This window comes from Anastrepha obliqua, chromosome 4, assembly GCF_027943255.1.
Source record: "Anastrepha obliqua isolate idAnaObli1 chromosome 4, idAnaObli1_1.0, whole genome shotgun sequence".
Taxonomy (NCBI): Eukaryota; Metazoa; Arthropoda; class Insecta; order Diptera; family Tephritidae; genus Anastrepha; species Anastrepha obliqua.
This window is the reverse complement of record NC_072895.1, coordinates 63,116,147-63,141,074: the sequence shown is the minus strand read 5'-3', so window position 1 is coordinate 63,141,074 and position 24,928 is coordinate 63,116,147. Positions and strand designations below refer to the sequence as shown.

The 24,928-nt window shown below is 33.3% G+C and overlaps 1 protein-coding gene across 1 annotated transcript in view; it reads right to left on the bottom strand.

Annotated features, from left to right (window-relative positions):
• Positions 1-24,928, bottom strand: part of LOC129244186 (protein grainyhead-like) — a 226,443-nt gene that overhangs the window by 103,540 nt on the left and 97,975 nt on the right. The gene's annotated exons all lie outside the window — the stretch shown is intronic.

Below are 24,928 nucleotides of genomic sequence, written 5' to 3'. Positions count from 1 at the left end.
AGTCCGAAGTGGCAATTGTTGGCAAATTTGGTATTCAAATTCATAAACGCAAGTAACTTAAAGAACTCAACATTATAATCTAATGGTACCAAAGTAGCTACTTAGAGGTGTGACTGCATTACGAGATTCCATTTTGGCTTTAAAATTTAACGGAAAACGAATTGCGTCTATTTTTAATGATGAGGTTTCTGTGAATGCCAAACCTATAAACTTTTTTAGATGAAAAACAATGCAAGTAGTTTTGTTGTTGAAGTGTAACTGTACCCGTACAAAAAAAGCTTAAACAAATCATAAATGGATTTAAAATGTATTTCTAAATCAGTATATGTGTTCCAACAAAAGTTTCATGCAACAACAAATTAGAAGTGCTATTTCGTTTAAAACCAAATAAACTAAAAATACACACACAAAGGGAACCAAAACCAATACATCGATCGATAAACCTTACCGAACACACACTTTTGGGTTTACTTTGAACGTTGGATCATTTCATTTCGCTTTGCTGGTATTCACGAAAAAAAAAATGAAAAAAAGACAAGATGACTTGCTTTAATTTATGTATCGATTTTAGTGTTATTGCTGTTCTTGGTGCTGATGCTGCTTTTAGCAAAACAATTAAAACAAAATAAAGCTGAAGCCATAAAATTCAAGGACGACTAAGCGACAGAGCGAGTTGAGAAAGAAAACCGCGAGTGAGTAGAAATGAATTGACTAGAAGGCAAAGAGAGAATGGAGATAGGAGAAGAGACGATGCCATAAGAAAAGGTATCGTAGAGGAAGAATATTAATATTTGGCAGCAGAAGGTGAGGAAAAAACCATTTATTAACACTTATGCAATTAGTAACCGTAACTGTACGCAAAAAGCAACAACAACAATTGTTTCGGTGTATTTCGGTGCAAAGCGTATATGCGAAGTGTTAATTTAATTGGTAATTGCATTAATTTTTTCGTTTTAGTTAATTACTGCTAACTACCAGTCACCACAGCTGAGCCTTTATGCCAAAAAGAATGAGTGAACTTAAACTTTCGGTTTTTGTTATATTTTACTTTGAGCGCGTTTTGCTCGCATGCAATGCTGCAAGTGTTAATATGTAGACAAAGGGAACATATACATATACATACACATAATAAAAAGTATTCAAAAAATAATAACGCATACATTATACATAAGAAATAAAATGTAAAAAAGTGTCAAGTGCGACTCTATTCGAATATTTGCATACAGTATTAAATCAAAAGTCAAACAATAGAATCGCCAAAAACCAAACGCAATCAAAATAAAATGCAAAAAAAAGCATTTAAGCTCGTGAACAACGCCTACATATGATCAACATTAGCCGCCACAGCCATAGCCACAGCTTGTGGTCAATAACGCGCAGCAGCCAAAAAACAGAAACGAAATTGCTCTCCCTCCCTCGCAAATAAAAGAATTAAGCGAGCAACCTGCGCACCTTCGCTGGCGAACGAAGTACCATGCGGGTATTACTTCATCGCTTACCTTTTGTGGCAAGCTCACAAATTCTTCGAGTATTGTGATTTTTCCCATTCTCCTTCTTCTTTACTTTATTGAAAGCGAAATTCGTAAATGTGCTTAACAGCAACATTTTAAATAAAAAAGTCGCAGGTGATAAAAAAGTCAATAAAATACCGCAATGTTGAGAGGAGAATTAATGCTAATCGCAGTCACTTCATATTCAATATAAATATATATATTTTTTAATGGCTTTGAGTTGGCGTAGGATTTTTTTCGGTTCACAACTTTTGTTTTTAATGGCGTTTTTTTTTTTTTTTGTTTTAATTTCGATTCGATTCGATTTCATTGAATTTGCATTAAAATGCACGTATGATTTTTTGACTGCAATGCTTCTACGAATTTTTTGTGTGGGAAAACCCCATGTGAAAGGTGGAGCGATAGCGATGAAAAAAAAAACAGAATAAAGTGGTGTTGAAATTTGAATTAATTAAAAAATATTGGTTCAAATGACATTTCCAGAATATTCTAATTGGCTTTAATTGCTTGCCGTAGTTAGTAACACTGAATTTTTTGGTTAGGGTGCTCGTTAAAATTCGGCTGTAGATAAGTTTATGTGTGCGATGATACAATTCGATTGATTCCGGGTTTGCAGTGCTCCATGGATCTCCATAAAGTTCGCTGTACGGCAGGTATTGGCAGCAAACTTGTCAGTGTATTTCGTCAATGAAGAGACTTCCCATGAAAAACAATGTCAACGTGAAATTAATTAATTTTTTTATTTTTATATTTTGCAATTAAGTCATTTTATTTACTTTATTTTGTATTCTATTTCATTTTTTTTGCTTTTGTTTGATTTTATCATATTTTATTTTTTAATTTTATTTAATTAAATTTAATGTGATCACTTATTTTGCTAATTATTGTATTTCCTTTCATTTTATTTTACTTTATATGTATTAATTTAATGATTTTCATTTTATGTTTTTAACTTGTTTGTGTTTTTATATTTTAATTTAATTAAATTATTTTGTTTTAATTTAATTTAATTTTTTTTTATTTATTCCTTTTAAATTTTATTTTATTTTTTTCTACTTTATGCTATTTAATTCAATGTTACTTTATTTTACCAACGTATTTACAATTTCGAAAACTTTTCGAAAAAATAATTTCTTCGAAGCAACAACAGTAGGAAAATTAGCCCCAAAATTCATTTTTTTGGTTTGAAGCATTTCATTCCGCTGCGACCTTGCTGGAAGAATTGAGTGTACATCCGCCATTTTAAATGAAAAAATATATTATATTATTTTAACGTATTAATAAAATGTATGCCAATTTTGAAAAAAATATATTGACTTCTTCATTTTAAATAATTTTAATGAAAATCAGGGAAAATATGGCCGTTTATAGATCTGTCCCCTTAATTTTATTTTATTAAATTTTGCTTCATGCTTATTAATTTCTCAATAATTGTATTTTACTTTACCTTATTTAATTTGTTTTAATTCTATTATTAGTTTTTTGGTTTACTACATTTCATTCCTCTTCGTTTTATTTTATGTGCTTTAATTTAACTCAACTTGATTTTAACCTATTTTTCTTTTTCTTTTTCTTTTTATTTTTTTTTTAATTTTTATTTCCTATTTTTCGCTTTATTTTTATTTACTATTTTTCGCTTTATTTGTATTTTTTATCAGTTTTTAATCAAATAATTTTTTTTTGATTTTTCACTTAATGTTATTCTTTTTGTTTTATTTCATTTTATTATGTCTTATTTTTTTCATTTTGTTTTAATTTATGTTTATTTAATTTTTTATATTTAAAGATTATTTTGTATTTTTCATTTTATTTTATTATTTATTATTTTTTGTTTTACTTTATTTCGTTTAATTTAATTTTATATAATACATTTTAATTGAATTTTAGTTTAATTTATTCGTTTTACTTTATTAAATTTTATTTTATTTTATTTTTTGTATTTTTTTGGTTTTTTTTATATTTTTTATTTAATTTTATTTTACTTCAATTTCATTTTATTTTGTATGCCCTTTTTATTTTATTTCATTCACAGTATTTATATAATGTTATTTCCTTAACTTTATACTTTATTAGTTTAACATTTTTCTTATTTACTCCTTGTCAAGCAATCCTCCCCATTTAATGCAAATACACATATCCATATGTATATAACTGCATGTGCACTGCAGCGTACCTGTCTAGTAATTACGTTGAAGCATAAGTAGATAAATTGTTATTTGCTGCTGAATATTGTTGACGCACCGCACTATCAGTGACAACAGGCGACTGCAACGCCTAATGAGGCGTTAATTGCTTTTCATAAGCAAAAGAAAGACCATAAAATATATATCAGATGCAATATTTAAATGTAAAAAAAATATATTCACATACGAGTACTAGTTAGCTGTATGATCCTGCGTCCCTGAAACGGGCCATTAACAGCGTTGGAGCTACTTGTTGCCTGCGTGACTGACCGCCGCTATCACTTGTTGCGTACATTTCATATCGCAGTTTATTACGCATACACCGAATGTAGACAAAATATTTATGAATTTATATTTGCAACAGTAATTAAAATTATCGCATATTTTCAGTGTCATTTAGGCAAATGACTGTCGCCAACAGAAAAACGCACTTATTGCTAAATATCAGCATATACCCGTACATAAATGTATGTAGGTTTCCTGTCTACCAACAAATCAGCCGACCGCTCGCGCACTGAGCCATTTAAAGGCACGTAGTAGTTCGATCGACGTTGTGTCATGTCATGTGTCATTTTTCATTTTCAATGCAAATCAATTCGTGTTTCAGGAAGTGCGACAAGCATTTTTTTCTTATTTAGAAAAATACATTTTTTATTAATGTATGCTGCTATCTTAGTTTCTAGTAATGCTTCGTTCTTGGTTTTTTTTTAATTTGCATTATCATTTTTTGCAGTATTAATGTATGGCTTTTATTTTAAAATATTTTATGACTATTACCTGATTATTTCGATGTTCGTTCTATGAGTATATGTTGTTAAAATTTTTTTCGCGCTGATTTTCAGATGTTTATTTAAATCATTTTGTGGTACTTTTGTTTCTTTTGCTCATTAAATATGCATATTTTTAGCATTTTGGTTCTTCATGCTGAGTGATAAATATAATTTTTTTTGTCGCAATACAGAAATCTCCACAAAATGTGTCTTCTATTAGAATTTGGTATAATGGAAAAAACTGGTCAAGTTGATCACTTGATCTTTATGGCCTAAAATAGAATCAACTAAATGCTTAGTTGATTTGCAGAGCTTGTTTATGGTGTTGTGACTCAGTAACACACTTTCACAGAATTAATGATGGGCGAAAAAGCCTGTGCGCGTAAAAAATATTTTGGAATGTATGTAAAATCATAGAAATCATCGTCCATCATTTCATTGCCCAGGAGCGTCAGATTAGCCAAAGAAAAATTTGATCTAAGTCGGATAATCCTAACTAAATTAATTTCTTAACGAAATATAGCAAAAAAAATGTGGAGAGCATTTTACTAAATGAAATTACGAAAAAAAAAATTAATTTAAAGCTTAAATGAAAAATGTTAATAGGCGAATTATATTTTTGCTTTTTGTAGAAATAAAGTTTTGATTTTAAGGTGCTTCGTGTATTCGGAGGTATTTTATTAGTATCTGTATGTGTGTGTGCGGGCTAATATTGAATAGAATCACTGAATTTGGTATTAAAATTAGCTAATGTTCAATTTGCTCGACATTCTAATCTTCCTTCATATGAGCTGATGTTAATTATCATATTTAATTAATTGAAGCAATTGCTATTAATATTTATATATTTTGTTTACATTGCACTGGCGTTTAAGCCCCGATATTTGCCAAAACGGCAATCAAGTTGTTTGGTTGTGTTTACAATTGTGCTCACATAATTAAGCCGCTTTATTTTTTTACAATATTCGTAATAATTTTTATGCTATAGTACATATTCTTTTTTGTTAAGTTTTTTATAAAAGTTCCAAACTTCGTACAAAACTCCTAAAAATTTAACAAATTTCAAATATTGTTGAACAAATTATCAGGCAACTTCTAGGCATGGAGTTTTGTAGTACATTTAACTTAAGTGCCAGTTTGGTGTCGCTCAAATATCGTGTTGATTCTTGAAATATTTTCTTTCATATAGAAGATTTCTGAACACTGAACGCTGCAGTGCAATAAAAATGTATTTGAATTTTATTGTTGAGACTTTATTTTAGAACCGTATTTGCTTTAGTAGTTTAATAGTTTATAAACTAGTACAAAAAAGGGCTGGCGAAAATCCTCTACCGAACCCTCCGCAAGAGTGCCGGTTGGAAATAAGTACCACTGTTGGCCTCGTTTAGAAGGTACTTAGCTATGCACGGGCGGACATCTTTTCTCCGACACTCGTGGGTTCAAACAGTCCAAACTAAACAAACAAAAACAGGAGATCGGTCCTTCTCCTAACAGACCGACAGGAACGACCAGTTCCGCAAACCGAGCAACGGTTGCACCGCGCTCCAAAAAAATACCACAGCAGTACTTGATACAGGTTCAAGCACAAGCAAAAGTGCACTAGCCCAGCAGTCAACTGCGATTCAACCCACAAGCCGAAAGCACAGCTACTGCTAGCTCCGATACCGAAGAATGGCCGCTGGTGAGGGTGGTAGATCCAGCGAAAGCGGGCTACAAGGATCGTAAAACGCTGCAAGGCTACTAAGGAGGGTCAATGAAACCCAGCTTGAAGAACATGAGCTTATACAGGAGCTGAAGAAAGGAATTCAAAATTCGAAATCAATCATTTCCGACTTCAACCCCGATTTTAAGGCAGTCCAATCTGCTCCAAAAAGACAACGATCCTTGGAGGAAAGTAAACCGAACGCAAAAAGGCCCAAAACCATAGGAGTGGCGCCCAAGAGATCTTTTGCGGAGGTTGCAAAATACTCGATTACCATAGGAGTTCTGGATGAAAACCATCCCGAAAGTATGATTCCCAAGGCCCAATGGCTGAGCTAACGAAAGTGGCACTGAGGAATATACTGCAGAACCGCGGCCTCCCGCCTGCGTGCAAAGACTAAGGCTGCCACCAAAGCCAGATAAAAATATAGCTTGTGACGATGTGAAATCGGGTCAACTGTATAAAGAGGCCATATCAAAAGTGCACCCGAATACCCAGCTGGTGGTCGTAGACAAGAAGGATTTTCCGCTCAGGCCACGAGCAAGGGTTTGGTTAGCTTCAACTGTTGCCGAATTACGGCGCAGTTGCGGCCAATATTTGAAAGGTGTTATCTTAAAAAAAAAAAATGTCATGAATGGTTCTACACAAAAATAATAAAGATTTCCCATTTAAATTCTCATTGTTTTATTTCAATTTAAAATCCGATACATCTAAATTGATCACTCTTTACTTCTGAATATTGATGCTGAGGTGCGACCGTTGGATATTTTTCGCTAACTTATTCGCGGGAATTCAACAAATCTGGCAAAGTACGAGAATTGAAACAAACTATTTTCGCAATATTAACGAAGAAGAGGCTTATTTAAGAATAGGTCATTCTTACTTTCGCGAAGAAGAAGATTCTTACTTTGGTAAATCTATTTATATGTACTTGGTAAATTTGTATACCTTTAACCTTTAAATATTAAATCAACAATTTTTTTAAGAATTATTTAACAACTCGAATTTTTTCTAGGTGAGGTTACAAAGTGGTACATGAGAGGACGCCCTTTAGCGAGCATTCGTTCTAACAAAAATTTGATATTTTTCATAGTTCTGGCAAGTTTCTACATATAAAAAAAGATCTGATAAGATTTAATTCAGGGGCGTAGTAAAATTCCACAAGTCAATATTTTGATAATTATCGCAGCTCTTCCTACTTTAGCATGCAAATGACCGCTGCTGTTTAAATTATATACATATACGAGTAGAAGTATAAGTTTATTGCTACAATTAAATTTGCATTGCTGAGCAAAACATATTAAGATTAACGATTTTTTCTCTGTAGCTTCCTCAGCTTGACTTGCATTTACATAGGTATTTGTGGTAAATACGTGTATATCTGTAGCCACATATGTATGCATGTATTGTAAGCAGTGAGTTAATTAGAATTTAGTAGAAAAAATTTAGAATTTATTATTCCGTTAAAACGATTAATTAAAAAAAAACTATAGAAAACAACAACTATAGCAAAAAATATCGAAGTATTTCTAAAAACAAGGGCACCAGCATAGCAACAACAGTAACAACAACAGTGGCTACTACATAGACTGAACCCAACAAGAGACAGAGGGTTTATAACCAACGAGTGGGCAGATGTGATCAAGTGGCGTTCCGGTGGCCAAGACGACGTCACAAGCAACCTTGACTAACACAAAGAAGATGAGAACACTTCAGCATAGATAAATATACATCCATACACATACACACGCACGCGCACTACATACACTATACAATAAATAGTCATGAGCATAAAAAGACACAACAACATACTACATACAACAACACAACGGCAAGCATTGTTAGCATATTTATTATTGACAGCAAATCGCCTCATCAGCACATAGCCAAATTGCCATCGATTATGAGCTGTTTTATATAGTGTTTCTTGTTCCTCATCTAGAATTATGCTAAATTCGTGTGTATTTTCTTTTTTTTATTAAATTTCAAATAAGGAAGAATTTAAATAATAAAGAAGCAAAAAAAAAAACCAATGAAAAAAATAGCAGCTAGTTGGTGAAGCGATTGACTCGTGTTCGGGCGGCAATTAACTATTCAAATGAATGCGTTGATCGGAGGCGATCTGGGGTGAACCGAGAGGATTGGCTGATCTGCGATTTGTTAAAAAGTGAAACTGTTTTTTGTGTTTTTAAATTGGCGCGTTTTGTTTTTGTTTTCGTGTTCGTTTTGGTTGCGTTGGTTTTGATGATAGCAACTATTTATGACTTTGTCAATAGCTGTTATATTTTGCTGCTTCCCAATCGTCTGCACTACTGCGTATGTAGCTGAAGAGTTGTGTATATGCACACATACACACAAACATATGTATATTAGACATGCGTTTGCTTTTAAATTTCGTTAGCTCCATAAACAATGTTTGATTCTTACTTTTACTGGTCTTCCATCTTTGCATTTATGCTTTTGGGATTTCGATATTATATAATTTTGAGTTTTATATTATTTATCACAATTTTTGTATCGTTTTTTTTTGTTTTGCTTTGTTTATTAGAAGAGAAGTTAGAATAGAAGTTTTGCACTTTGTTTACTTCTCTTTTTATATTATCCTAGACGCTGTGTCGGAAGTGGGTGCGCGCATGCACATCAGCTATCGATAAACAAGCTAATAAATTGCTAATAATAAATGAATAATTTGCGGAAAAAACCCGATGTTTATCCGTTGAAATGAGATTTAATTAAGCACAAACATTTTTTTTTTAATTTAAAGCAGTGACAATAAAAAATTTAAAATTGGAAAATGAAAACAAAATCAGCTTAATGACGTAAACACCAAATGAATACGAAAGTATCACTAGAAAGATGACAGAACAGGAAAATTATATTAGTAGCAAGACACTCTTCGAAACCTGTAATTTTTTGTTTGTTTTAATGTTACAATGAATTTTAAAATAATTAAAATAGGCAATAAATTTCGTAAAAAATATAACTTGGTCGGAACTTTTTGGAAAAGATTCTACATTTAGAATATAAAATTGACGTTGGAACAAATAATTAAATTTACATAAATGCATAGAAATAGTTTTTCTTGATTTTTAATGCCCATTAAGTTTAAAATATGTCCGCTAAGCCTATAAGAATTCATTATATTCATTGGCTTAGTAAGTAAATAAGTAATTAAATAAATGCATCCAAATTTACATACATATATGTAGACACACTTGTGCTCACATAATTCAGTCACTTTATCTTTTTATAATACTCGCAATATTTTTCATGCTAAATTTTTTAGTTAATTTCTTACAAGAATACATTTCATTACATTACGAAAACGTTGTACACTGTATAACATAAATCAAAGTTCTAAACTTTGTACAAAATACACAAAAATTTAACAAATTTCAAAAATTGTAATTTTTAACATTTTAATTCGAAACGTTGGAAAACTTCTGGGTATGCAATTTTGTAGCCTACTAATTTTAGTATAGTAAATTTTAAGTTCGACGTCGTTAATTTGTGGAAATTTTTTCTACATATGATCTTGAGCATTTACTTCCATATAAAATACTTCCGAAAATGTGCTTTAGTGTGTTGAAAATTTATTTGAAATTAATTATTGAAACTTTAATTTAGAACATACAGATTAAATATCCATGAAAATATAGACAAATTTAATCCACCTTCCCAAATTCCTCATTCCCAAATGCCTCAAATTGCGTTCTGGATATTCTAGCTCCTACCTATCCAAAATCGGCCCCGATATACCGAATATATTTCCAGTATGTGAAGGTACATCGCACGACACTAACCATCTCTTCACATAGCCTATTAAAGCTACATATCTAACACCCCTCTCCCTCTGGACCCAACCTGTCGAAACAACTCACTTTCTGGGTCTACCGTTAGATGAGTGAGACGAAGACGAAATATGACTACATTGCCCGTACATGATCTAGTAAGCTTTTACAACAAAAGTAAAGTTGTTTAAATGAAACACTTCAATGGTTTAATAAAATAATGATTCAATGTCAAGTGATCCAGGTCCTTTGGACATTGTCCTTAATTCTTCTAAAATTTGTTTATTTGTATTCTTAAGAATAATTAAAATAAACCGAAAAACTTTTGAAAAATTTATTAATTTTTAAATTTATTCAATGTTAAATATTAAGGGATATACTCGAATTTCTACGAATGCACGACATTTTGTCGTTATATGGGAAGAAAAATTAACAAGATTTTTTATACACTTCAAACTTGCACTTTATTATCGTAAAAAAAATGGTTGAAAATTTGATAAATTTTTACACATTTTGTCCAAGATTTTAAATTGAATTTATATTATAATTCTTATATTATATAATGGGCTAAAATTAAAAAAAAAATAAACAAAGAGAGGAAAAATAGCCAAACTGGTAGAAATGTAGCTGAAATTGAAAGTGCTACTTAAGCTTTATAAAAATCATGATGAAATCAGGTGTTTTAGTGGAAATTTTATAAAGTTTTATTAGTGTGGTCCATAGTTTTAAATGTGGATTTATGTGATAATTCTTTTATAGTGAGCTAAGATTAAAATAATAATATTAGACAATAAATAGAGGAAAAATAGACAAAACTGGTCAAAATGTTGCTAAAACTTAATGGACTATAAAATTGCGTACCTAAATTATCTAAAAATTATTTAAAAAAAAGGGTTGAATGAAAAAGGGTCTTATGAATTTTTATATATTTTGGCTAAAGTTGTAAAGGTATTTGAAAAAAAAAACTTTAAAAATTATAGTACTAAACAACAAATTAACAAAACTGGTCGAAATGTCGCTGGCTTATTAAGTTAAGCAAAACTGTAGCTTATTATAATTTTTTTATTTTAAGAGGACTGAAAAATATAAACACATTTTTATTAATATTATACTTAGTCCGGCAAAGTTTTGGTTTTCAGATACAGAAACAGTCAAGAAGCATAAGAAAAAACACTTAAGCAGATAAAAAATGTTTCTCCAAACAGCAGAGGTAGACGATTTAAGCTTATTTTGTCTACAGTTTTCAGAGCTAAAAAATATAATTAATATTAATTATTTATAATTAATTTATTATTTAAACAAAATATAATTAACATTTATTATAATAATTAAAATTAATTATATTTTTATAATTTAATTAATATTTTCTTAATAAATTGACACAAGGGAAACGGGTGCGTGTTAAAAAATGTTTAAAAAAAATACGATTTATTCACACCTTTTTATAAACAAAGTATTGAGATAAAATGAAGAGCCTTTGTGGGGCAAATACCCTTTAATTTCGAACACCATTTTTTTTTATTTGATGCACTGTATTTTTAGGTAAATATTCCCTACTTTAGCTGTATATAAATACAAAATTATATTCCACCTCTCATGCAAATTTTGTAAATTCAAACGATTTCTAATGTAGAGAAGGCAGATTTCCATACTAATGCAAATGTGAAAAGACTGTGAAAAATAAACCAAAAACATAATATGCTAGAGACAAACAAGAAGAGTGACTAACTGTTTTGAAAACAGAGAAATCATAGAATTGAAAAATAGCAAAAAAAGCATTTATTTGACCAGCGTTCTTCCATAGAGTTTACAATCTAACTTTGAAGAATACCCACGAGATCTAAACAAATTGAAAGCACTAATTGAGTAGGCCTTGACGTATTCTTAATGACTATTCAAAGAAGCGTAAAAATTTGGTAGTAGCTGAAGTCAAAAGCCTTTGAAATTTTATGGACTCAGCTTCATTAGAACTTAATACTAAAGAAATATTTTTCAAATTGCGTAATTGCCATTAAAATACCAATAAATGGGGAAACAATAATAATAATGAACAATAGTAGTTTGTTTTTTTATTGAATAAATAACTTCTATGAAGAAGTTGGCAAAAAGAAAATACTATTTTTTTACAATTCGCACTGAATGAAAATAATCAAACTCGAAATCGAAAAAAATTAAAACAGGCAGTCAATACTACAGTTTTTAGCCATCTTCTACACCACACACACACACACACACACGCACTGCACTCATGCATTGCCACTTAAGTTGATGGCTGTATTGCTTTTGTTTATTTGTTGTTTTTGTTTTTGTTTATCTTTTGCACGAACGACGACACTAAATGCCGCTAAACGATGCATAATTATGTATAACTACCAAAACAATAATCGCAACAACAACAAAACAGCGGTGAAAAAATAATAACAAAAAACAAATAAAAAGATTGACGGCAACAAACAGCACGCCCCCAAACGATTACGTTATGCCTTTGATGACACGAAAGACTTAGGCGACGAACGCCGTTACACCCGCACCCGGACAAGTGGTACCCGAAGTGATGTATCAAACAAATGAAAGACTAAGCGCCGAACTTGTTTCGGCATTGACAAATGCCGAGTATGTTTTACTTGGTGGTTGTTGTTGCTTCTGTTGCTATTTTTGTTGTTCGTGTTGGTGCAACACCCGCATAAAAATGAGCGCCGAAGTTGTGATTGCAAGAAAAACAGCAGAGCGATGCTTGTGTGCGGGCTAGTGCATATGTGTGTGTGTGTGTGTGGGTGTGGGTGCGAGCGCTCCACCGCAAAGGCGCAAAAGTCTGCCACCAAAAACGCAGAAGTGGCCGTGTATTGACAGCAAGCGACAACAACAACAGCAACAGTGCGAAAAACCACATCAGACACTCTGAAGCATACAGTGGCAGCAACATACATGTTGCAGTTAGCTTAGCCTTTTGTAATTGTTCAATTGTTGTTAACCCTCTTGTTATTGTTTGCGGCGTTGCTCTTCCTTCAACCGCCGCTGCTGCTGTTGCGCTGATTGGCTGCTTGCATTTTCGACACTTTAGTATTTTTTCGGTGTAGTTCTTCGCGCTGCCGTTGATTTTACTTCTGTTTAATTTTAATAAATTTTTTATTCAGATTTTTATTATGCGCTGTTTCCTCTGTGTTGTTGTTCACTGCTTGTTACACTATTGATTTATTGACTGATTTTTTGTCGTTGTGCATTAGTCGTATGGCTATTTTGAATTCGTGTTTATTGTAGTTTTAGATGAGTTTTTGTAGTTTTATTTGACTTTTGTTGCCTTTTAATAGTTTCAACTTCTTCTTGGCTAATTGCCACTTTGACACCTGACATCGTTGCCTGTTGTTGCATGCAGCGAGAGCAAGTGGCGCACAAGCGTTGCATGTTGCTGTTGTGCATTTTACATTTCAACTACTTTTTCGACTGCAGGCTGTGCATTTTTTCTCACGTTATCACGCTTTGCAATCAGTCATAGAGGCTGTGCGCTTTAACCTTAGCTGTTCGAAAAAATTTAACAAATTTTATTTTGTACGTTTTATTGGCAGGAAGCATTTGCAATGGAGGCTTGCTCAAATAAATATATTAGTGATTTTGTTGCTTTGAATTAATGCGCATGCACGTGTGTGTGTGTGGACATATTTCGATTTCAAACGAAATTTTGTAGGAAAATTAATTGAAATCGATGCGAACTTAAAATTTAAATGCAACTGAGTTTTAATTAAAAATGCAGTGCAACCAAATGAACTTTGGCATTTTTTGTGACCAACTATCCGTGACTTTCCGCTTGAAAAGGTGCGAAATTTTCGTATTATTTATAGTATATGCATACAAAAAAAAGAAGAAATTTTGCAAATGTATTAACGTGCAGCGTAAAATTGCGCAAGATTTTAGGGGAAAATAATTTCCCGAAATCAAAATTTTTAATTAGCACGGACTTAATTCCTTTTGCGGTACTTCCCAGAGCAAAAAACATGCTTGCGTAGCATTTGTATTGCTATTTGGAATGCAGGAAATATATTATTATTATTATTATTGTTGAAGCAGAGAAGTGAGAGCTCACTTCTTTACTGAAGAAAGGCGCAGTAGTACAGCCCACGAAAAAACTTTAGCATCTCAACATTTTGCCATGTTCATGTCAGACTACCTATTTATTTATTTATTTTTTCCATTTCCTTTATTTTTTTTATAAAAATAACTTCATTCTATAACAAAGGTCATATATAATAAATCCATGCTTCAAACTTTGCGCAAAATTTATAAAAATTCGAGAAATTTCCATAAAAATTAAAACTTTTGAAGCAGAATTTCTAATTCTGTTTAATTAAAAAAAAATTTTCTCCCTGATGGTGTTGCCATGAAATTTGTTTTTGTGGCACTTAGTTACATATTATACCTTTGGTTTTGTCATTTTTGAATATGCGATTGGGATGTTGTAAAAAAAGTGGACAATTGCAGTACTATAAAAAATGAGTGAAAACTTAAATTTTAATTTTACTTTGCAAAACCTACAACCTTCGCGAATTAGTGGTAAAGTTGATACAGTAAACTGAACATTTTTTTTGAAACTAATTACAACTTCCAAGCAGAAAAATATTACTTTAGAAGGTTATTAGAAACTTTAAAAACTGATTTAATATTGTAGATATACCAAAATTTCCACGAAGCCCTTAAGCCAAGTATATCAATTCTTAAAATTAATTCCGACATGGGTTCAGATGTGCAAAAATACAATATAAATTCCGCCGGATTTCAGTGCTTACTACTGTAATTGATAAAGTGGCGAATTGTTTTTTTAGAAAAGATAATATAAAATCTGTTTGACCAACCAAATTTAAAATTGGTAAAAATTTATACAAAAAAGTTAGCATTCAAATAGTCTGTTTTAAGGAAAAGTTGTATATTAATGGCATTTTTTTAAGTAGTTCGATTTGGACAAGTAACTTTGCATGACAAGGCTTAATTTTTATTTCGAATTTTTGACTTCAATTCATACACCAATAGGTATGAAATACTGTTCTTTTTTTAATATCTACTTAGGATTAATTGATTATCGGTTTTATATTATTTTCAAGTTATACCCACAATAACTCTTATAATAACATGGAAAATATATGGAAATTTACAAATAGAACAATACAGGCTCGTCCAAACAACTAAATGCATGTTTTTAAATATTACAAAAGAACTAATAAAACATTGTATGTTTTTTTTTTTTTTTTTTTTTTTTTTTTTTTTTTTTTTTAATATTATATTGTATATTATGCCTTTAAATATTAGAAGGAAGTAAGCATCCCCCTCAACTATTTCATTCAAATGGCTGCCATGGCCAACTTTACGATAGTCACTCATTGTCAGCTCATTTTTCCAAAAAAATTTTGACGATCTCTGGCTTTAGCTCACGAATGGTTCACACCAGACCCGATGCTTTATTTCACCCAAAAAATTGATTTTTCAGAGCACTCGACCAAAAACATTTCATATGCGAACAAAGCGCAACTCTGATGCAGTAAATATACACCGCCAAATGGGTGTTGGAAAAACTGTCGAAATTGGTACGCAAAGTATCGGTTGTTTAAAGAGAAGATCATACAAATGCATAACTTCAATTACAGCGCACAAAAGTAGGTAAACCTCTAGGACCCTATAACAGATATGACGCTCCTATCAGCTTTTGTGAAACAACTAATGGGCAAATAATGCCAGATTGCCGAAAACCACAACAAATTGTCACGGGTTGTTTGACCTTTCTTAGTCAACGCACAGTTGTTTTGGTAATGAGTTTACCATTTCTAGAAACATTGTGCAAATGTAAACCGATTGATTTTGTTCACATTGAGGAAAAAATTATTTAGTTTAAGAAATAGTTTGAGTCACTCAAAGCAGTTTCTTTGAGCACTTTCAATTCAACACTTTATAAAAGGCGACAAACAAATAATTCTATATTTTATATAGATTTCATAATATTTGGATCTCATAAAAAACCATTTGCCGTTCGGAGTCGGCCTAAAACTGTAGGTTCCTCTATTTGTGGAACAAAATCAAGTTGCACACCACAAATAGGAGAAAGAGCTCGGCGAAACACCTAAAAGAAGTGTACGCGCCAATTATTTATATATATTTATTTGTATTTCGGAGCAAGGACATAAACTGACGTATGCTCTACCGTATCATGAAGTCAGTGTTCTATGTACATCTGCATATATTTATATTTTGGAATCTTAAGAGACCACTAGCTATTAGGGTCTTGCTTCCATCAGCTGTTGCGGTTTGTAATAAGAGAAGTCGGTTTTACTCAAATAACTTGAAGTATTGAAAAAGTTGGTACGGAGGGTTTCCTCGATTTTTTTTAGGTCTTTAGGTATCTTCTTATCCATCTCTAAAGTAGCTATAGACTTGAAATGGGTTGTTAAGAACACAAAATTTGTGCATATGTATATGAACGCTTCCCACAATTTTGGGGTTACACTTTCTACAATGACTACGCACTCAGCAGCTAATATGTAGAAAAAGCTCCACAAATAATAATTATTAAAAATATTGTATATGAATATTTAAAAAACGCTTAAACAATGTTTTATAATTGAACTGATATTCCAGAAGTAACAACAAATCAGCAGTGGGGCCAGTATTGATACTGCTTTCTAGTACCACAACTTCTGTGCCATTATCAGATTATTTTTGTGGGATAAGCTCACGCGTGCAGATCGCCAATTTCTTTCAAGGCTACTTGATGAGATATGGAGCGAAGATTCAATAGCTTTGAATTTATTGTCAAATTTTTTTTCAAAAGTTCAATCAACTCATACAAGGTGGCGCAAAATTAAACACACATTTTTTAATAACTTTTTTACTTAATAAAGACATGATTTTGGGTTAGTGAAATCTTTATTTTGACCTCTACGCGCTCCACCGCTTGCCTGTTTGTAGTTCCCAAGTGTTCTGCAGCTGTCTAGTTCCCAAGTGTTAAATATGATTGACGTACGACGCCATTTTCAAAAATTCTATTTCTCCCGATAAGGTGCTTAATTTTGCGGCACCTTGTATTTTAATTTGATTAATTCCTTTCTTAACATTTTTGTATTTTTTTTAATATTATCTTGGTGTTTGCGTAGCCGTAGCTCTTACATAAAATATCTAATATGAACACATTTTAAAACATATTAGAAATATATTTGTGTATCGACGCAAATGCCTGTTATAGACCTCTGTGTTTAATATCTCGGCGCTATTAATTCTCCACCATTTTATAAAAAACCACAACCAACCTGCAGTGCCTTCGAAAATTTAAACAATCACAAATCGAATTTTAAAAGCAAGATATCTCAGTTTTTGTATTTTAATTTTGGTTTTTTTTGCAGTATTTGTTTGTACAGATTTTCAAGTAAAATTCCTATTACAGCAATAACTTTGGAGTTGAAATCTTTCACACAATGTTGTTTTGTTTCTTTACTTTTGCAGTGTTTTCTATAAGTTTTTCTTGTTTTTGCGCCGATTTTTGTTTACTACTTAAGTTTTCTATTCTCTACACAGCGTCGCGCACAAACACGTACACTTTTTTAATTTAAATTGCGATTTAAGCTCGATTTGAGAAGAATCTGCGCAGTCAACTAGCAGCGCGATTGCTTCGTCACGTCTTGAATACTTGTAGAAATAAATTTAAAGTGAAATATACACACAGATACACACCAGCGCTTGCGTACGCTTGCCTATTTAGCGCTTAAGTTTCATAAATAATTTGCGCGGTTTTTTATTTTTCTGTTTTCTTTCTGATACTTAAGTATTAAGGTTTCAATCAATTGAAGTTTTGTGTTTAGTAATTTTTTTAAAATTCAAATTTCTGGTTTCGCGCTAAATTTGATAACTTTTGCACAATTAATATTTTCAATTAAATTTTTTATTAAATAATCCACAAAAGTGTACGCTCAATTTTTACTTTTATATATTACAGATATTTTGTGTTTTTTCCTTTTGTTTTTCAAATTGCTACAACAAATTTATATAATTCGCAAACACGCGTTTTTCTCGCATAATATATTTTTGGAGGATACTTCTAGTTGTACTTGTGTTCACGACGCGCGTTCACACTGTTCTTTCGCTTCGTGCTTACACTTCTTTCTTCTTGTTCCTCCTTAAGCACTACTCACTACACAGGCAGAGTCAATAAGCCGCTGTTTGCATTAGTTCGTAACTCGCGGCGGCAATTCGTTCGTGCGCACTTGCCGAGTCGCGTAATTCAACAATGGCTATAATGGCAGAGTGTAAGTTAACCAGCCAAAGGCAACCGTGTCTACCGATCGACGACGTACTCGAACAACGTTCGAGTGTAACTTTGGTAAGCAGCGCTAAAGCCAGACACACAAAACGTACTCGTACTCGCACACGATCACGACCACGACCATGATCATAAATGATCTTAACACATCAACACTGTGTGACACACTGAAGCCGAAGTCATAGCTGTAAAACGTATGCGAGGAACACACAAGTCCGTCCGGCCATCCGTCTGATCGAGCAACCAGGTATGGTCACAGAAGCGACGCAGCGCGCAGCAGCACTCAGGCAATGAAAAACAGTGGTGGAAACAGTCTACACCCTGCATGTAGCCTTCTCTGCATAGTGTATTTCCATTACTGCTGCTACTACAGCTTCGCTCACCTGGTTGGTTGCCACGAACAACCACCATACAAGTAAAAAGTTCGCACCATTCGTTTGGTCTCTCGCCTGTCCGACCATTCAACGTTTTTCATAGTTCCCACTCGGCCACTGCCCGTTAGCGTGCTATTTCAAGTTCGAACGCGCTAACACGTTGGTGTTATTGTTTATACGGTCATACGCACCAAGAGCTCATCGAACCTCTGAGGGTGCTGCGCCAACGCCTCTGTTTTAGTTTATTGTTCACACTGTTTTTTTTTGTTGTTTGCTGCTTCTGCTGCTGTGAACTTCCTCAGCGCCGCGCACCTTTCAGGAAGTAGCGCACGCATTCTGCGTATAGGCCGCACTACGCTAATTCTTTCTACTCTACGGCATTCGTCTCTGACGGAAGGGCACAAATATGCCGGAAGTATTTGTGTGTTGTTGCTGTAGCGATTGGTATTGGGTAGAGGTTGGCGGCGCGAAGCCTAGTCGTGTGCACTTGGGCGGGTGGTTGATAAGAAGAAAACTGGAGCAGGAAGTGTTTGTCTGGCAGCAGGAAAAGGTATGCAAAAAGCTGCATATGTAGCTGATATAACGGATGCTTTTTAGGTTTATAGAATTAATTTCCAAATAAATCACAAAAAGCTAATATATTGGCTTTATTAGATTGAATAGTTTATGGAATTTAGAGCTTATAATTAATTTGCGGCATACGGCTATCGTGACAGGGTAGTTATTATTGTTGTATAACAGCATAAAATATTCCCTATAATTTCTTGGGAACTGCTTCTCAGCTGAAAGTTCTTGATAGGATGTAAATCCAGTTTGTTGCGGCAACGTATATAGAAACCGACTATCGTCGAACAGAAATGTCAAAAGAAAGTATGCTACGTCACCAGTTGGCAACAACTGTCATCATCAAATACTCGCACATATGTATATATAATATATAATTGGCGCTTACACCTTTTATCGGGTGTTAAGCCGAGTTTCTCCTACTATTTGTGGCGTGTGTGTTGATGTTTTTCCACAAATGGAGGGACCTACAGTATAATGTGGCCTCTGAACGGCAGGTGGCTCTTTTGTAAGGAGGTTTTTAATGGTAGAAATACTTTCGGAGGTTTGCCATTGCCTGCCGAGGAGCGAGCGCTAGTAGAAATAACTTTTTGTATCACAGGGTTTCGAACCCGTGCATTCCAAATGGCAGTCACACACCAACCCATTCGACTACGGCGGCCGCCCTTTAATCGCACATATTTTGTCAGTTTAATTACCTAAAATATTCAAGGTCAGGATAATTAGGTCACTCACCCCAATACAGTTAATAATTTTATATTTTTTCTACTGCTTATTTGTTTCTATTTACAAATATTGTACGTACATATGTATGTACAGCGTACTCTCTTTTAAGCGAAAAACTAACCCCAAATCTACATTTTCTACTAATTGTGACTTAACATCTGCAAAATTTTAGTTTTGACCTTGTCCCATTTTCTCATGTGAGCACCTTGTTACCTCGACATTTCATTCTCAAAATGGCATCAAGCAAATCGGATCGGTGTATTCTCGCATGCCAATGGCATGGCCAAACGAAAATTTAGTTTCCAAACTACGAAATGACAATTGATAGTAATACAGAGATGACAAGGAATTCGGTAAGACAGATGATTTTTAACAATGAAATGCGTGGTCTCCTCCACCTGTCATTTCTACTTTAGCACAGCTTTTTTCAACATAACCAATAGAAAGTGTAGTTGTAGAGTAAGTGTCCGCTTGAGAGCGGTGCCCGTTAGAAGAGAGTACACTGTATAGGCACCTACAAAGTTACGCAGTGATACGTATGTACCTATGCCTGTTTGTACGCCTTAGCAATTGTTCTGTGTAACATATGTACATATTTAGGCTGTACTTAGCTCTACATACTGCTTCCCATTTGTGATATTCCTTTTTAAGTTCATACCGCATTAAGTATATATTAGGGTAATGCTGCATTGGCAGTGCATATGAAGACATTTTTTTTGATAGTATTTAACGAGCTGAATTATTGAAAATCCATTAATTAATCCAACAGCTGGATGTCAAATCATCTAGAAATAGTAATCTATCGTTGCGGTCACTTTGCTTGCCCATCTGAATTTTTTTGAAAATTGGTGCGTTTGTAGAAAACGTTCTATAACCCAAAAAAGTGTTTATTTGGACAGTTGATTTCACATATATCCCTATCGAATGCTCTAAATATATCTAAAAACAAAATCGAATAATCTAAAATATTAAAAAAAAAACACCCGTTAAATCAGAACATACTTATGAACAAGTTTACTTTTATGTATGTATGTATTCATTCCTTTATAAGTGCTCAAATTTGCTCAGTAATATTATGTTCGCATAATGCGCGTGGGAATGGAAGTTAATTCAGCGAACAGTTGAGCGTAATTACCCGCTGCTCATACCTAACTGTACATGATATGCAGCTTTTTGCTTCCGAAATGTTCTCTTGCTGAAGTAAACAAAAATTTAAGGGACTATATTTAGTCGAAGTGAACACTTAATAGGAGCAGCCTACATACAAGGAGTCCCAATGAAACTGTGTTTTTTGCAGTGTTTTAAAAATTTGCGTTCTTATTAAAATTGAATAGGCTCTAAAACTGCATACCGCAATAAAACTGATTTTGATGAAATTTTGTAGATTTTTCGTAATTTAGAAAAGACAATCCATATAAACTCTTTAAGGAGCCTTCATTTTGATCACTGTAATATAATTGTGATTCGACCGACAAAGTTTTAAAATTAAACTTATATGATATTTCCTGAACTACATTCCTCTCCGGACATACCATCCTGCGACGGCAGCTTTGATGATGCCTTAGGCATTTTAAACACCCTCATCCGCAAAAACACAAAAAAAAGACTACGCTGCAGGAGCGCGCAGAGTCGTTTTGCGTTTTTTTTTCGTTTTTTTTGAAACCACATTTCCCAAAACGGAGGGCACGATAGCTCAAAAGGTTGCAACCGATTGGCCTAAGAAGAGATAATCATCTTCTAAAATACATTTATGTAGGATTTTTTCAATTAGTTAAAGTAAAACAAATCTGTACTTTTTTAAGTTTTTAGTAAAAATACAAACTTTTAAAGGTCAGGTAATCTTTATCCTTTATTTTTAACTTAAACGCGCCCACGACAATCGGTCGTACATAACCGGAACTGTTCGGATTTATATCCGGCAAAGGGCTGTCTCTTTACCAGCATTCCCCGTGCATGGATGGGGTATGTCTGTGTGGCTACAACAACAATAACAACCACAAACTTTTAAAGTGCCCTTATTTGCATAAAAATCATTTTCAAAAAGGCTACATCATTCCGTATTCAGATTTTTTGGCTTGCCAGTACCGCAATTTTCGAAAATTACAAACAGGCGACATTTAAAAACTACTAAAGGGAAAGTGTTCGAAGTTGGCACTAGGAACGATATTGAAGATTGTTTCAAGATTTTTGAAAATAGATGTGCCAGCGAGCCTTCTTGAGTTAAACTACCTTTACCTAAGCCTGCTTTGTCCAACTCTACCTGGCCGGACACACACATTACCGAACTCTCAACTGACAGAAATTTTGATTAGCGACCGCCTGCGCAACAAATAACTCACGTAAAATTTAAGGTGTCCTAAATAAGCGGGGCATACACAATAACCTTGGCAATGAGCGTGTAATGATTTGGAAGTATGCGAAATTGACTAATGATCCTACCCATCTGCTACACAATGGTAATTTAGAAATACGAAACTATTGTGAGGAAAAATTTCTACGAACGAAATAAGATTGTCAAAAAATTTTATCATTTAGGGTAGAGGCACTACAGCAGCTGATTTTGCGATTTGTATTGATTGTCAAAGTGACCTGCTTCTTTGTTCGTTTGTCTACATTCGCGAAGAAATTTTGGCAATCAGTACACAAAATATTATATATTAGAAAAAACAAAGTGCATGTAAATGTGTACGTAATGTGCGTAATGCATCTAAGTGGATAATATAATACTTAAATTTTCGAATATTTCAATAAATATGTAACTTTAAAGTAAATAAATGATACTTGTGCAAGGCGTGGCTGTGCAAAAGTGAAATCAGCATTTCTATAGAAGAGGTACGTATTAGGATTATCAATCTCGAATTCCGGTGTTTTTCTGGTCCCGGAAATTCCGAGAGTAGCTTGTATTAATTCGGGATCTCGAAAGTTCTGACAAATCGAACTGAAAGAAGTAAAAACTTGTTTATTAAAAAAAAAATATTACAATATAAAGTTTTTAATTTCCCAAAAACATGCTTTAAGTTCTAGAGAGATGAATTTACAGGCGATTGATTGAAATGAAAGTTGAATGGGAAGTGGAATTAGAAAAAGTTGCCTTCCTTATTTATATGAGGTGATTTTATGTTGCACATAATATACTTTCATGTAAATAACCTTTGTAGGAAGTGAAATGGAGTTAAAAGGGGAAATGCTCTTAGCATTCCACAAATTTTGTGATACTGATTTTTTCCATTTATTATATAATTATAATTATAAATATTATATATTAATCGTAAACGAAGCTAATCGCTACAATTTTACTTTCAAAATGGAATGTAACAAACCCCGTATTGCTCCAAGAAAATGTTGAAATGTCATTAACACAATCACGGTTTTGTCGTAAACAAATCGTTCTCACATTTCCTGTTACGTCACAAATCAGCTGATTGCTTCAAAATCGGTGGGAGCCGATGGACGATCTGATGTTGGCCACACCTTGTGAATTCTCTCCACCGTGTCCTTGGATGGGGCGATTATTTACCTTTTCTTCTAAGCCTTGTTGCATTCGAAATTCGAAGAAGTGATTCAAAATTATCGAATTAATACCCATTTGTACCCCATGGAGACAAATCCCGGAATACACTTTTAGAATATTCAAATGCCACTGTTCTTAGAAAATTCACAATTTTATTATCTTCAGCTTTATGTTTACAGTTGTGAATTTGCTAAGAACAGTGGCATTTCATTATTTTAGTCATAGCCGCCAGTAAAGCTTGTGGCTCAACGATATGCTATCAGTTATTGAATTTTTGTTTATATAAAGAAAGCATCCGTGTCTCTTACTATTACTATTACTTAAAAAATATCCCTATCTGCCGGGATCAAAATTTTCCGCTATATATGTACATACATATGTATATACTTATATACCAACAGCTGTTCAGCGTGAATTCTTCTGTTCTCTCTCCTTTGTAAACAAATCAGTACAGCCAAAGCCTTCGTTCGCTTGAAAGGTTTTTTTTACATATTTGAAGAAATATACAGTTTAATAATTACTCATAGCAACATTTGTTTTTGAATTGAATCGAGCGTCAAAAACATATGACCGTGTCGAATTGTGAATGTCAACTGTCTACCTGTAGGCAAATAAATCAGCCAACATTATTAACCTCACCTTCTTGCTGAACCCCGTTAAGGAACAAGGAAAACAAGCGGAGGTACATGGAGGGACCCGTGTTATCGTAAAAAATTGCTTGGCAACAAACTGCCGTTGCAGAAATTTCGCATTATATTTTTATCTTACGAAGATATTTTTATCTTACATAAAATTTTTTTTTCGGTACAAAACACAAATTTATAATAACAACACATCTTATCACTTCAAACCTCAATCACACTATTCGAATGTAGTATTTTATCAATTGGTTCGAAGAAAGCCATAATGCAACCACACCTACGCTACAATTTACTAACAATAAATAAGTCCATACCTGAATACAACACACAACAAGCGGACGCAACCAATCAGAGCGAACATATGCGCCGGAACTTGTTGTGAATACAACAAAATATTCACACAAACGAACTTCGAGTTTGATCGTAAACGATATTCAGCGCAGAATCGACGATTGATCGTGGTGTAGTGGTTCTGTGGCCGATGGTTAACGAACCACACAGCTGCGCGTGTATGGGAGCGTGAGTACGAAGTATTAGATTTGTGCGATAATGCAACCAACCGCTGTGCGAAAAAGGGACAACTAAAATGAGCAATGAGTTCGAGTGTGATGTAAAAGAAAAGGTAGCACCAACAACGAATAGGACATATAAATGCAATGCATGAGTCAAATACAAGCGCACATGCATAGAAACTAGTTAACATACGTGTAGTAGAGACAAATCAACATATGTAGATATCAATAGCGAATGCATGAATGAATGAATGAATGAGCGTGAATTTGGCGAGGCGTCTAACCCGTTGCGAATCGCCGCCAGTTGGGAACAACACATGGTGTATAACAGTTGAACACACGCGCGCATACAC